This window comes from Marmota flaviventris, chromosome 5, assembly GCF_047511675.1.
Source record: "Marmota flaviventris isolate mMarFla1 chromosome 5, mMarFla1.hap1, whole genome shotgun sequence".
Taxonomy (NCBI): Eukaryota; Metazoa; Chordata; class Mammalia; order Rodentia; family Sciuridae; genus Marmota; species Marmota flaviventris.
The window spans coordinates 106312190-106326706 of NC_092502.1; the positions used below are offsets into that span (position 1 = coordinate 106312190).

The 14517-nt window shown below is 34.6% G+C and overlaps 1 protein-coding gene across 1 annotated transcript in view; it reads left to right on the plus strand.

Annotated features, from left to right (window-relative positions):
- Positions 1-14517, plus strand: part of Tnpo1 (transportin 1) — an 88805-nt gene that overhangs the window by 16455 nt on the left and 57833 nt on the right. The gene's annotated exons all lie outside the window — the stretch shown is intronic.

Consider the following 14517-nt stretch of genomic DNA (forward strand, 5'->3'; position numbering starts at 1 on the left):
GCCTTCCTAAAGTGTCTTTTTTATTTTTTTTCCTGGAGATGTAATTTAAGCTTCTTGATGACTCAGTCATCATTTTGAATAGAAAGCATTGTACCATGAAATAGTGACATTCCATGGGTCTTTTGCCCTGTTCTCTATATAACATCTGATAATAGTACTGTTAGAAGACTATATTGTCATTACCCACCTATAATGCCAGTACTTTAAAATACTGCTAACTTTTTATTTCCTTCCAGTCTTATCCACTTAATAATATGGTCTTTTTCTTATACAAATTTTACTTATTTATAATTATACTCTGTATGCATTTTTTTACCTTTTATCACTTATTGAGCATATGTACTTTTCATGTTATTGTAGAAATCATCTTTTTTATGATTAATGATAGCCCATAAGTTAAATATTGTGTTTTTTTACTGATGAATTTATTGCTGTTAGAAATAATCCTGGGATAAAAATATTTGAAATTAATTCTTACTTTTCGGGTATTTGGGATTCTTAGACTATAGTCTTGCAAGTGTAATCATGGGGGGAAAGTGTACAAAAATGTATATGGCTCCACATAGATTGCCAAGTTAATTTCCAAAGGGTTGTATTAGTTTTACACTGCCATTGGTAATTTGTTACTGATTCATCATATCCTCAGCAGCATAGGATATTATCATTGTAATATTATCTTTGCTAATTCGACTGAAAACATTACTTCATTATTACATATATTGATTACTTGTAGGGTTCAGCATTTTCCCTTGTTTAATGTTGTATTTTCTCTTGTGAATTTTTCTTCATTGTGCTATCTATTGGTTCTAAATTAGTTTTCCAGGTTAAGTTATTCATGTATTGCTACCTTATTAGAGCATCTAACTTTGTATTGCTGTAATATGCTTGGATCTCCCTTTTGTACTTTCCAAATAAAGCATATTTATCACATTTGTAAACAATGCTGCCTCCTGGAAATGCACAAGAGATGTTATAGGTCTTTTGAGATGTGGTGTGTCTTAAGAAGCAAGTATTACCTGAAAGTTAACATTGTAGTGAGGGTAAACTGCTCCTGTTCTATGCTTCCCGCTGGCATATAGGTTTCACAAAATAAATATTGAGGCAGTTTTCCTTAGTGACATTAGTGGCAGTGATTGCCATTCCTCCAAAACCTTGGAAAAGGATAGAGAAGGGATAGAAAGTTGGTGAGAAAGGAATTCTGTTGTCTGTAAAGAAGGTGCACACCTGAATTGGCTGCTAACTTTATTCATGGTTTTCTCTATCCCCTCAGTTTACTCTCCAACGAAGAGAAACTCATTCAGGTTGGCCTAAAAGAAAGGGAGAGATTTATCTTAAGTCATTCGTAGATTAGAAATAGAAAATCATCAGGAAGCAGTACTCACTGTGGTGGATCATACAATCTTGCTCAGCCCTTCCTTCCTTCTCTCGGTGCTGGTCCTTTCTCCTGCTTGCTTACAATTTCTGCACCTGCATTATTTTGTCTTGCTTATAGAACATGGTAATTACCTACCTGCCACATTATGACATTTTAGCTTTTGTTTTCAAAACTGGTAAATGGTAAATTATCTTAGTACTTTCTGTTCATGTTTCCAGGAAAGGAACTTCAGTTGATTTACCTCATCTTTTTGTGTGTGTGTGTGCCAGGATTCATCATATGAAGGGTTGAGTGCTTAATCTGGTTTAATCGATTATTTAGGAAATGTGGTCACAAAGTATAAACTTTGCCATTAGACTCTTCCCTGAAACATGGGCTGTACAAGCCATCTAATTCCCTTTAGAAAATTAATGTACTATTAAAAATTCGAGGGGGTGGGGAGAAACTTCATAATATAGAACTAGATATCTGGTTTTTAAAATTAGAAATCATTCTTCCTTCTAATTGTAATATTGTTGATTTGTGGGTCTTAATTTTCCCTTTTTTTAAAAAATAAAAGGATTAGATGTTTCCCAATGTTCTTTTCATTCTGATGATTAGATGCTATTATTGCCATTCTCTAATTACAGTTAAAGTTTACATTGATAAATTCCAATTTTGTGGATTGAGGGGAATGAATGGTGATAAGAACATGATATTCACCTGGCTATTAACTTAGTATCTCTACTTGTATGTATGGTAGATTAGCATTATCCTTGTGTCCAGCATAAGATGAGATTCTCTTATCACATTTCATTTTAATTTTTATATTCACTATTTTTTAATGTCTCATTAATCTTGGTTGAGTCTTATTGTTTCTTTGTCCCAAGGAAAAGAAAAAATGATCAAACACTTATAGAATGTATGTTCTTGTATTTTGAACTAAACTTAAGGTTATGTGGTACCATCTGTCATGACATTATTTTCTGCAATTTTTTTTTACATTTTTGTATTGTCTTTAAAGAATTTTCTTGTGATTTTTTTTACCTCTTTTGCATGCTATGAGCACCACCATTGATCAGCTACTTAGTTTTTCCTTTTATATATTTTTTCATACTGATTAAATTCATATCTGATTTAATATTCGCCACTTGATTTCAATTTTTCTTTGTTTCTCTTATTTTTCCAAAATTTCTCGTTTGGTTTCTCTATTTATTTAGAATATCACCTCTCTTAGTCCATTTCTGTTGCTATAACAAAATACTTTAGACTGGATAATTTATAAATAACTTTTTTTCTCACAATTCTGGAGTCTGGAAAACCCAAGAACAAGGCACCAGCAGGTTGAATGTCTTCTGGTAAAGACTCTGCTTCATAACTAGTGTCACTTGGCAGAAGGTGAGTGAAAGGGCCAGATAGGCCCTCTGAAACCTTTTTATAAGGGAACTAATTAATCCCATCAACGAGGACTTTGCCTTCATGATTTAATCACCTGGTAAAGGCCCTACCTAGAGATTAAGTTTTAACATGAATTTTTATGAAGGTACAAATATTCAAATCATAGTATCATCTCATTTAAACAACAAGTTAAATAGCCCATTTTTGTTGCGTATTCTTTGATCGTCAAAAGTAGAATAAGTAAGCCGGGCATGGAAGCACATACCTGTAATTCCAGCAACTCAGGAGGCTGGGACAGGAGGATCACTAGTTCAAACCCAACCTCAGCAACTCAGCGAAACCCTGTCAGTCATTTGGCAAAAGGGGTGGGTATGTGGCTCAGTGGTTAAGCAACCCTGTGTTCAATCCCTGGTACCAAAAAAAAATTTTTTTTAAATAATGTAAGTAATCTTCATTTTATGTTATCTGATGGTACAAAGTGCCTTCGGTAAATCTGAGTTTTAGCGACAGTTCTAGTCGGGAGCGTAGTGTGAAGGCAATATATTCTCGTTTAATCTTATTTTCATTTAGACCCATTTCACAGATGACTAAATTGTGGCTCACAAAGGTTTACTAAAAAAGACAAATTGGGAGAACGGGGATTGAACCCTGTATATATGACTCTAGATTCCATGCTTCCTCTACTCTTATCTTCCCTTTTGCCAGCAACAAGTAGTGTAGAATAGTAGTCAGCCCAGGAAATAAAATTATAAAAATTGATTTCCTTTCATAAGTTTTTTCTGCTGTGTCTGACTTCCCATAATTGGAACCTGACTAATATATACTCTTGTTATGTGTGAGTGAGATTTCAATGAAGAAATGAAAAATTAGATGAACATTCATGCTAATCAGACTACTAACATTTTACCATTTTTTAAACCTTTCTGTTTTACTGCTTAAACTGCTCTCTTTTCTCATTCAGCCCTTGCCAGTGAACATAGTGCTATGTTCTTTCTTTCTGTTTTCACTTGAATCGTGAAATGTTGAATCAACACATTAAACTTAATCAAGGATAGTTTTGGATATGAATGAGAAATCCCAGAACCCTCTCATTCAGAAAGTTAGGAGCAGTCTAACTAACTGCAGTGAAACAGCATACTTGTTACTAAAATGATCTGTAATAGTTATCCCCATGTGCTAATTTTTATACCTTTATTTTATTTATTTATTTTATGTGGTGCTGAGGATCGAACATGTGTGAGGCAAGCGCTTACCACTGAGCCATAACCCCAGGCCCCATGTGCTAATTTTTTCTCTCTCTTTTTTTAAATTCTAATTTGTTATATATGAGAGCAGAATGCAGTTCAATTCATATTACACAAGTAGAGCACAATTTTTCATGCCTCTGGTTGTACACAAAGTAGAGTCACACCATTTGTGTTTTCATACATGTTCTTAGGGTAATGATGTCCGTCATTCCACCATTTTTCCTACTTATGCCTCCTGCTAATTTTTTTAAAAAATTATCAGGTTGGTGTTCTATCAACTATACAGGTATGCTCTCACTTCATAAATAAGGACAGTAGATTCTAAAATATTGAATCAAATCTTTTATTGACTTAATTTGTAATTTCTGATGTGTTTCACAGAAAAATATTTGGCCACTTGCATCACAGCAACTTTTACCAGTTCCTTAAATTCAGTTAAGTGCAGTTATAATCAGTGACTTGCCTGGTGCTGTTAGATTTTTAATCATTAAAAGCCAGTATTTTACTGAGAGAGATCATAGTCTTCCAAGAGTACTACAGATTTGTCTCCATCTTTTATACTTGCCCACATATAAAGCAGCAAGTAATAAACAGTGGAGAGCAATGTTACTTTAAGACAAGTCACTCTTTTAATTGATCATATGTACATATTTAATGGACTATGAATTAAAGAAGCAGTTTGGAGTAGAAGAAACATTGAACCCCAAATAGGAAGATATTCATTCCAGCTCAATTCTTAACATTTACTTGCTGAGTGACTTTTAGCAAGTTTTATCACTGATACTATTTCTTCATCTCACAGGGAATTTTGAAAATTAACTAAGATAAAACATGAAGTACTTTGAAAATAATTAAGTACTTGAAACCATTTGGCAATGATCAGACAATATTCTGAAGTGGAATTTATAATCAATACTTAGAGAAGACTTTTTTTTTCCCCCCTTAAATCTGTCACAGAGGGCTGGGGTTGTGGCTCAGTGGTAGAGTGTTAGCACGTGCGAGGTCCTGGGTTCAATCCTCAGTACCATATAAAAATAAATAAATAAAATAAAGATATTGTGTCCAACTACAATAAAATATAAATATTTAAAAAAATCTGTCATAGAAATAACTATTTGAGTAGAGTTGAGACAGACAATGGCAATAGTCCATGGAACTATTTAAATAAATAATTTGCCAGTTGAATGTAGCAGTGGACAGTTACTAGTAAAGTCCATTGATGAATACTACGATGCTAAAACAATCAGGAATCTAATTTACTTATTTTGTGATATTGGTTTTAACACATGGACTTCTTATTTTAGGAGAGTTTGCCTTTAGTTTTATGAATGACTTAATATCCATTTGAAGGAAGATGTAGTTATCATTCTCAGCATAAGTTGACTTGCTCTACAAATTTAAATCATATTTTGCCAATCAAAGACCACAATTTTCTAGCTTGTTTACTTTTAATTTATTGGAAATAAATGCTTATGTTCTTCCCCCCAACTTGACTTTGCCTAAGTTTCCTTTTTTATCATAGAACGTAAGTGCAATCCTCACCCAAACTGTCACTGTTAAATTGCAGAGTCAATGAATATTGTACTTACTAACTTCTTTACTAAGTAGTACAAATTATTAAGTAACTTTAAACAATATGTTCTTATGTTTTGGTTTTCATCAAAGACTTTTTTTTTTTTTTAGTGGTCAGTTATGTTTCCATATTAATCAGAGGAGTCTGCATTCTGTTCCTCTTGTCCTGTTTTTCAGGACAACTAGCATACTGCTACTCATTAGAGGAAGAAATAATGAAACTTGTCAGGGGCAGGTATATTGAGTTAATAAGTAGTCCTCATCTAGCTGTAAGTTCTCAGTGATAATAATGTGCAGTCAATGTTGAGAACCATGGAGAGTGTGACCAACTGTGAAGGTTAAATTAGTTGTTGAACCAGGGAGTTAGTGTTTACCAATCAAGAAAGTTGTTCATTTCTTGATGATGCATGGAATGGAAAGGTAAAGAGAAGAGTGCCCAACAACATTCATGGTTGACATACTGTTGAGTTCTTTTAAGGGGTAGTCACATGTTTATGGGGGTGACAGACTGAAAATAATATGGCAGTGTGGTTCAGTGCGCCAGTTTCTGAAGTCAGATGCATTTGGGGTTGAGTACTGGCTTTGCTTATTACTGTCTGTGTGACCTTGGACACATTGCTTAAGTTCACTTAGCCTGTTCCTCTTCTGCAAAAATAGAAATAATAATAGTACATACTCAAAATTAAATGAGATCATGCAATTAAAGAACTTAACATGATAAATAACACACAGAAGCAACTCATTAATGATAGCCCGGTTGCTGATATTGCCAGGCACAATCTAGACTTTGGAATCACAAATCTGGTATTGAATGTACTGTGCCACATACAAGCTGAATAGGCTGCTTAACTTCTTAGAAACCTTAGATATATAAAATGAATTTGATACCAACCTCATAGTTCTGTTGTGAATATTAAATGAGCTGAAGTATAAGAAGTGCCTGCTTACAGATTGGGTTGAATTTTGACATTTTATCAAAATTTAACACATCTTTTGTTACCAAACTTTTTTTTTTAATGTTTGTTAGTAAGTTTTTTAGTATTTGTGTATCCTTCTAGTTATCTTAAAGGTCTCCCTGTACTCTAAGAATACATGTATTTATTTAATTTTTCAAGAACCTATTTTCCATTTTCTTTTTTTTTATATATTAATTGTCCAGTTCTTAGATGGCAATAAGTTTATAATGCCAGAAAATCAAACTTTTTTAACTTCTTGGCATAATTCTTCCAAGTGATGAATTAGACCATCCCTAATCAATAAATCAAGGATGATTTAAAACCCATGTGTTGCAGGGCATGTGGCCCATATCTGTGATCCCAGCTACTGAGGAAGATGAGGCAGAAGGATCAAGTTCAATGCCAGTTTCAGTAATTTAGTGAGAATCTCAGCAACTTAGATCCTGTCTCAATAAACAAAAAAATAGGGCTCAGAATGTAGCTCAGTGGTAAAGCACCCCTGGGTTCAGTCAGTCCCCCAGTACCAAAAAACAAACAACAACAAAATGTCCAACACCATGCATGGAGCACATGTTGTCTTCCTTGCCCTTCTAACTGATTGAGTTCATTTCCTCAACTAGCTTGAGCTCAGTAGTTTTGATTCCTCCCCCACTTCTTTCTTGATCTAAAACCTCTGACTACTGTATAAAATCCCTTAAAGGGCTTTCTGGTTCCACTGATTGCTATAGTTTATTTAACAGTCTATTTGATTCTTTGTTGTTTAAAAAATTTCAGTTTTTAAAAGTTATAAACCAGCTGCTTGTAGATTTTCCCTTTGTATCTGAATTTTGGTACAAGTTTTATTAAATAATTATTTTCTTTAAATACCATGCTCTTTTTAGACCACTGGATAGCTCTGGTATTTTGTTTTGTTTTATTTTTCCTTCCTTGCTCATGATAGCATCTTTTTGTAAAAAACAAGTATAGGAGACATTTACTGTGGAAGTCTTCATGGTCAGTAAGTGATTCAACAAATTTCTTGATTTATCTGCTTTTTAAATGAAAATAATACTTGCCACCTACTTAAGGGATGTTGGGAAGTTTAGATTTAGACTCTTTTAATTCATTTACTCAATGCTACTGAAATATCTCATTTTTATATTTTCATGCTATACCCACACTGTTTTCTAAGATCTGTTAAGATTTTTATAATACTGAAATATGATTTTTACTTTTTTCTTATCTCTTCACTTAATTATCAAGTATATATTCTTTTTAAAAAAATATTTATTTTTTAGGTGTAGATGGACACAACACAATGCCTTTATTTTTATGTAGTGCTGAGGATGGAACCTGGGTCCCACCCATGCTAGGCGAGCACTCTACAGCTGAGCCACAATCCCAGCCCCAAGTATATAGTCTTTATTATGCAATTTTTTAAATGATTATTTCCCCAGTGTATAGAGATGGATATTTCTATTGGAAAGCCAGTGTAGCAGGGGCCTAGAGAGTGGACTCTGGAGCCAGATTAGTTGTGTTTGAATCATGGTCTCTGTGCCTCAGTGTATTTATCATATCCACGTGTATTAGTCATCTTTGTCACTGTGATCAAAATACCTGACAGGAACAATTTAGAGGAGGAAAGGGTTATTTGGGCTCATTTGTTTCGGTTTCAGAGGCTTTAGTCCATGGTTGGCTGGTCCATTGCTTTGAACCTGAGATGAGACAGAACTTCATGGTGGAGTGGCAGAGGAAAGCTGCTCAGTTTATGGCAGCTAGAAAGCAGGTGGGGGGGGTGGTGGTGGTGGGGAGCTTAAGACAAGTATAATCCCCAGGGACACACCACCAGTGACCTATTTCCTCTAACCATGCCCTACCCACCTATAGCTTCTACTACCTCCCAGTAGTCCATCAGGTTATTAATCAATCAAATGGATTAATCCACTGATAAAATTAGATTCCTCATGATCCAGTCATCATTACCCCAAAGCCCTGCCTCTGGACATTCTGATTTGGGGACCAAGCCTTCAATACATGAACTTTTGGGAGGACATTTCAGATCCAAACTATAACTCCATAGCGTGTGATTAGTATTAATATGTCATAGAGTTGGGCTGGGGTGGTGGCTCAGTGGTAGAGCACTCACCTAGCGTATTCGAGGCTCTGGGTTCGATCCTGAATACCATGTAAAAATAAATAAAATAAAGATATTGTGTCCAACTACAACTAAAAAATAAATATTTAAAAAAATATGTCATAGAGTTGAGATTAACTTAGTTAACATGTGTAACTGCTTAGAGTACTGGCTGATAATCAAAAGACAATAGCTGTCACCATTATTGACCAAAAAAAATAGAATTTTAGTCTTTAATATTTAAGGACCAGAATTTTGGCTCTCTGAAACATGACTGTCATTCCCCTAACAAACTAGAGGTCCTTTTTTTCCCCTAGTACTGGATATTGAACCCCTCAGGGGTGCTTTATCACTGAAGTACATCCCTACCCTTTTATTTTGAGAATAGGGTCTTATTAAATTGCCCACTTTGGCCTCAAACTTGACATCCACTTGTCTTAGCCCCTGAAATAGCTGGGAAATAGGTCTGCACCAGGATGCTAGACTTGGAGCTGTATTTGAGATGCAGGTTGGGCAATTAGGTCTTCTGAGGCTCTTCCTGCCCATATGCAGCCTGATACAGTTTCAAAATCATTTTGTTTAAATTTTTTATTTCTTCTTTTTACTTATACATGAATGTAGAATGTATTTTGACATATATACATGGAATATAACTTCCCATTCTATTGTTGTACATGATGTGGAGTTACGCTGGTCGTGTATTCATATATGAACATAAGAGAGTTATGTCTGATTCATTCTACTGTCTTTTCATTCCCATCCCCCCTTTCCCTTCTTTCCCTTTAGTCTAATCCATTGAATTTCTGTTCTTCGCTCCTTTCTCCCTTATTGTGTTATCATCTGCATATCAGAGAGAACATTCAGTCTTTTGTTTTTTGGTATTGGCTTATTTCACTTAGCATGATAGTCTTCATTTATATCCATTGACCAGCAAATGCCATAATTTCATACTTCTTTATGGCTGAGTAATATTTTAGTGTGAATATGTACCACATTTTCTTTATCCATTCATCTGTTGAAGGGCATCTAGGTGGGTTCCATAGTTTGGCTATTGTGAATTGAGTTGCTTACAAACATTGATGTGTCCATGTCACTATAGTATACTGAGTTTAAGTCCTTTTCAAAATCATTTTTATTACAAAATTTAGCTGTAGAACAGAAGATGAACCTCTCTTTCCTCATTTTTAATCGAGTCTTTTAAAATATTTTTGTAGTTATACAGCATGCCTTAATTTTATGTGTTTATTTTTATGTGGTGCTGAGGATCCAACCCGGAGCCTCACATGTACAAGGCAAGTGCTCTCTCTGCCACTAAGCTACAGCCCCAGCCCTTTAATCATGTCTTCTATCAATTTATACCCCCTTCACAAACTTCCTATTAGCTGTAGGATCTTTCCTAACAAGATCTATGAAGTCTTCTTAGCGTCTGCCTTCCTTTTATATTTACTTTTTGGAAATTCTTGTAAGGAAGTTCTTTCTTGATTTCCTAACTGGGTTAGCATAATGTCCTTGAAGCCCCACCTGCCATAGCCATTCTTCACTGATGCAAAGTTGTTCTCTGGGAATGTCCTTATGACTGAGATGCTCTTGTCATTTACTGAGTAGGACTGAGGGGGTCGGGGTTGTGACTCAGCAATAGAGGTCTCGCCCAGCACATGTGAGGCACTGGGTTGGATCCTCAGCACCACATAAAAATAAATAAATAAAATAAAGACATTGTGTCCAATTGTAACTAATAATTTTATATATATAATATATATTATATGTGAATTATATATATGAGAATATATATATGAATTATCCTGAGTCCTGTATGACTTGTGAGTAGCACACTAGATGGTCATGAAAGCGGAAAACAGTATTTTTAAAAGTTTTCAGAACCAAGCCCCTAACTCAGTTTTCACTTATATACTTTTGGCAGGGTTATAATACATATCAAATTTTACCAGGATAAAAAATACTGCATTATTGAACGATGATTGTGCTTTGTTTTGTTTGGAACTCTACCATGAATTGTTCATAATTTTGGGAAGTTGTGTCACTGGTGGCAACATTTATCACATTTATAGTGATTCAACATATAGGTAGAAACATCTGACTGCTTGGCAAATATTTGTTTGCATTTAGTTAAAATGAGAAGGAAAGAAAAGCTGTGAACCAAATGGGGGAAAAGCACTTCCCTTTCCTGGAAGAATACATTTGCTTTTCACTTTTCCTATTGCACTCTGTCATAATTCATTCATAGATGGCACATGTATCTCTCTCACTAAAAGAGAATTTGGTGGGGACAGGAACTGTATTTACTTGCCTTTGAATTGCCAGTGCTCACCAAGCACAAGATAGTTGCTCAACTTTATATTTATTCAGCTGAATTAATAGCAAAACAATAGTATTTATTCAACAAATTTTTATTTAATCATACTGTGTTAGGCAAAGAGGACAAAAAGACACTGAGGAACACAGACAGACCTGGAAATAATTATAATACAGTTGGACAGTTTCTAGAATGGAAATGGCTGTAAACTATAATTCTGTAATAAAAATATCTTTAAGATCCTAGAAACATGTCACTGAAGAGAAATAGTATTCAGTATCAATCATAATGCCAAAGCAGACTCTCAAGAACTATTTGGAAATACAGTGGATGGAAGTAGCTCTCTAGAGTAGAAAGGAGTTTGCAAAATGGTTGAATTTGAAGAGGGTATTCCAGACATGAAATCCCTATTCAAAAACTGAGCAGAATGAGAGGTGCAGGAAGAATTGTTAGAGCATAAATTTGGGGACTTGAGTTGGAAACTAAGAAATAAACACTGCCCCTAAAGGTGATGGACCATTTCCCCAAGAGCCTTCTTCCATGAATTAGATTTTATCTTGAAGATAATAGAAAACCATTGGCTTAGTTATTAAAACTACCTTCTTCAACTCATACTCTGTTCTAGGTGCTTATAACCCTAATACAGAGTAAACATAGTCCCATTTTATAGTTGAGAAACTGAGGCTTAGAGAGATTAACTTGCACAGGTGAATTGAGAAACTAGGATTCAAACTTGGGTCAGTTGAGCCCATACCTCCTGTCTTGCTATTTAAACTATATATTACATCCCCTCTAGCAGGGAAGAAGCTAGGTATTTTTACTGTCTTCAACTAGTCTTCATTTTTTTTTAAGTTGTTGATGGACCTTTATTTTATTCATTTATGTATATATGCGGTGCTGAGAATTGAACCCAGTGCCTCACACATGCTAGGCAAGTGCTCTATCACTGAGCCACAACCCCAGCAGTAGTCTTCATTCTTTATCATATCATTTTCAATTGCAGCAAATTTAAAATTTTAGTGTAAATTGTAAATTAGCAGTATGGGACCTAGTATATGATTTGGTCTTCAGAAGATCCACAGTGGTATCCAGTCACTTATATTTTAAAAGCTGCTTTTTATTCTGGTACTATCTTCTGTCCACTTAATTCTTCAAAGAACTGTCTTTTTGCTTAATGCCTTTTTTATTCACCATTGAGTGTCCCAGCCAATCAGCATGATTTGTATATTCTAAAGGAGAAAAATTTGAAGGACTACTTCCTTGTTATTTATTTATGTTCCTATTTTGGGGGACATTCAGCATGCAAAATAAATACCTTGTGTAGTAATGATTTAAAATTGATTAAAAATCAGATTTAAATCTTGATATTTAATATATTATTATATAAATAAATGATTTCTACCTCATATAATAATACTGGTGTGTTGGTTAATTTGAAGTACTTCAGATGTTGTCTAATTAACCTTACAATAGCTCTAGCTACAGAAATAAGATTCTTACTAATTTTAGTGGCTATTAAAATGTAAGTTCAGGAGATGGCTAGTGGTGATGGTTGTACAACAGTGGGAATATACTTAATGCCACTAAACTGTACATAGAAAACAGTGAATTTTGTGTATGTATATTTTATCACAGGTTGGTTTTCTTTTTTTTTTTGTACTGGGGATTGAACTCAGGGGCACTCAACCACTGAGCCACATCCCCAGCCCTATTTTACATCTCACCTAGTTGTTCAGCACTTCGCTATTGCTTTGTACTCAAGATCCTCCTGTCTTGGCCTGGCCTCCTGAGCTGCTGGGATTTCAGGTGTGCTCCACCACACCCGGCCTTATCACATTTTTTTTTATAAGATGAGATACAGAAGTTCAAAGTGTCCTGAGGTCTCTCTTCAAGTCAAATATTATCAGTCAAATATTTTTGAGAGCCTTTGTAACATATAGTTTGAATCAGATATAGGAAAACACCATCCTATCAACATAATCTGATCAAATTAGATATTCTTAATGCTAAACTATTCGAAAAAGAAAAATAATCCTATTTATTTTAGTGCAGGGATAAAGAGGGAAGCATTGTATGACCTGATATTATGGTGCAGCAATCATTAGGATGGATATGATTAAGATGCTTTTCAAACTTGACCTCTTGTTGGCTCCTGGGTTTATTAGTCTCTGTTCAAAAGTGCAGCAGAACGTGAAAGTGGACTTTCAAATGTCACCTCAACAGGTAGGTTTTGCGCATGGTAGCAGTTCAAACTCAAAACTAAGACTAAGGCCCAGATTCTTAGGTTCCCCACCGCTACTAGTAACAAGAAATTAAATTGTTATTTAAAAAATTCAAAGAACAACCTAGGTGATATGAAATACTCATATTGTTGGTAAGTATGAATTGCATAACTTTTTGGAAAGTAATCTGGTAATAACTGTTAGGTTGACCTAATAATGCCACAGGGTTGCCACTACTGTGTAGGAACAATGATACAAGAATTTTTTTGCTGTGTTTTTCATAGTGGCAAAAAAAGTAGAGGTACTCTGGAAGTCGGTCAGGAAGTGGTTGGACAAATTATGCTCTATTCATTATAAAGACCAATGTGCATCTATTAAAAAGTGAGTGAAATCCATGTGTGTTGACGTGGAATAATGACCACACCATATTATATGTGAAAATGTTGTTGGGTTAGTGTGGTATGAACTATAAAAAAAATTAAGAATAAAAATATACTGTTTGAGAATAGAGAAAGGTGTAGAAGGATTCATATCAAACTGTTAAAGATGTCTTACAGAGAAGTAAGCTTTGCCAGTAGTATTGAATTAACTTTCCTTGTTTGATCATGTTGTTTGGTTTATAATAATGTGGCTTTTGTTACTTTTTTAAAGTTTTTTAAATTAAAAGATGGAAGGGGAGAAATATGTAGTGATAGAATGGGCACAAGAGAGACTGGCACTAGTTAATGATCTCCATATTAAGCGCAAGGTGTTGGTCACACAGGTGTATTCACTTTGTAACAATCCATCTATTTGTACAAACTTGTGTCTATATTATCAATTAAACATTTATAAAAATTATAACAGCAGTACAATGGAACAGTTATGTTTTTATTTTATTTTATTAACTATGAATAAAGTCAAGCTAGAAACAGCCCCATTTTCATAAAATAGAGTGTACATATAAACAGAATGGAGGCTGAGATAAAAGTACAGCAATATCAATAAATATGTCTAGATGATGATCGTAGTTTTTTGGTTTTTAATTTTTGTTTTTAACAACAATTTAGGACTGAGGACGTAGCTCAGTGGTAAAGCACCCCTGGATTCAATCCCTGCTACCCCCTCAAAGAAGAGTTTTCTGGGTTATTTAGGAAGTCAATAGAAGGTGGTAAGCAAAGTCAGATTACAGGATATTAAGCAGAAGATAAAGGTGAAGAAGAGAGAAAAAAACATGAAGGAAAGAGGGGGGAGGGAAGGAAGGAAGGAAGGAAGGAAAAGAAAAGCTAACTAGAGAGCTATATCAAGAAATTTTTCTTTTAACCTTTGCTAGGACTTTTACTAATTTCACCTGTCAAACTA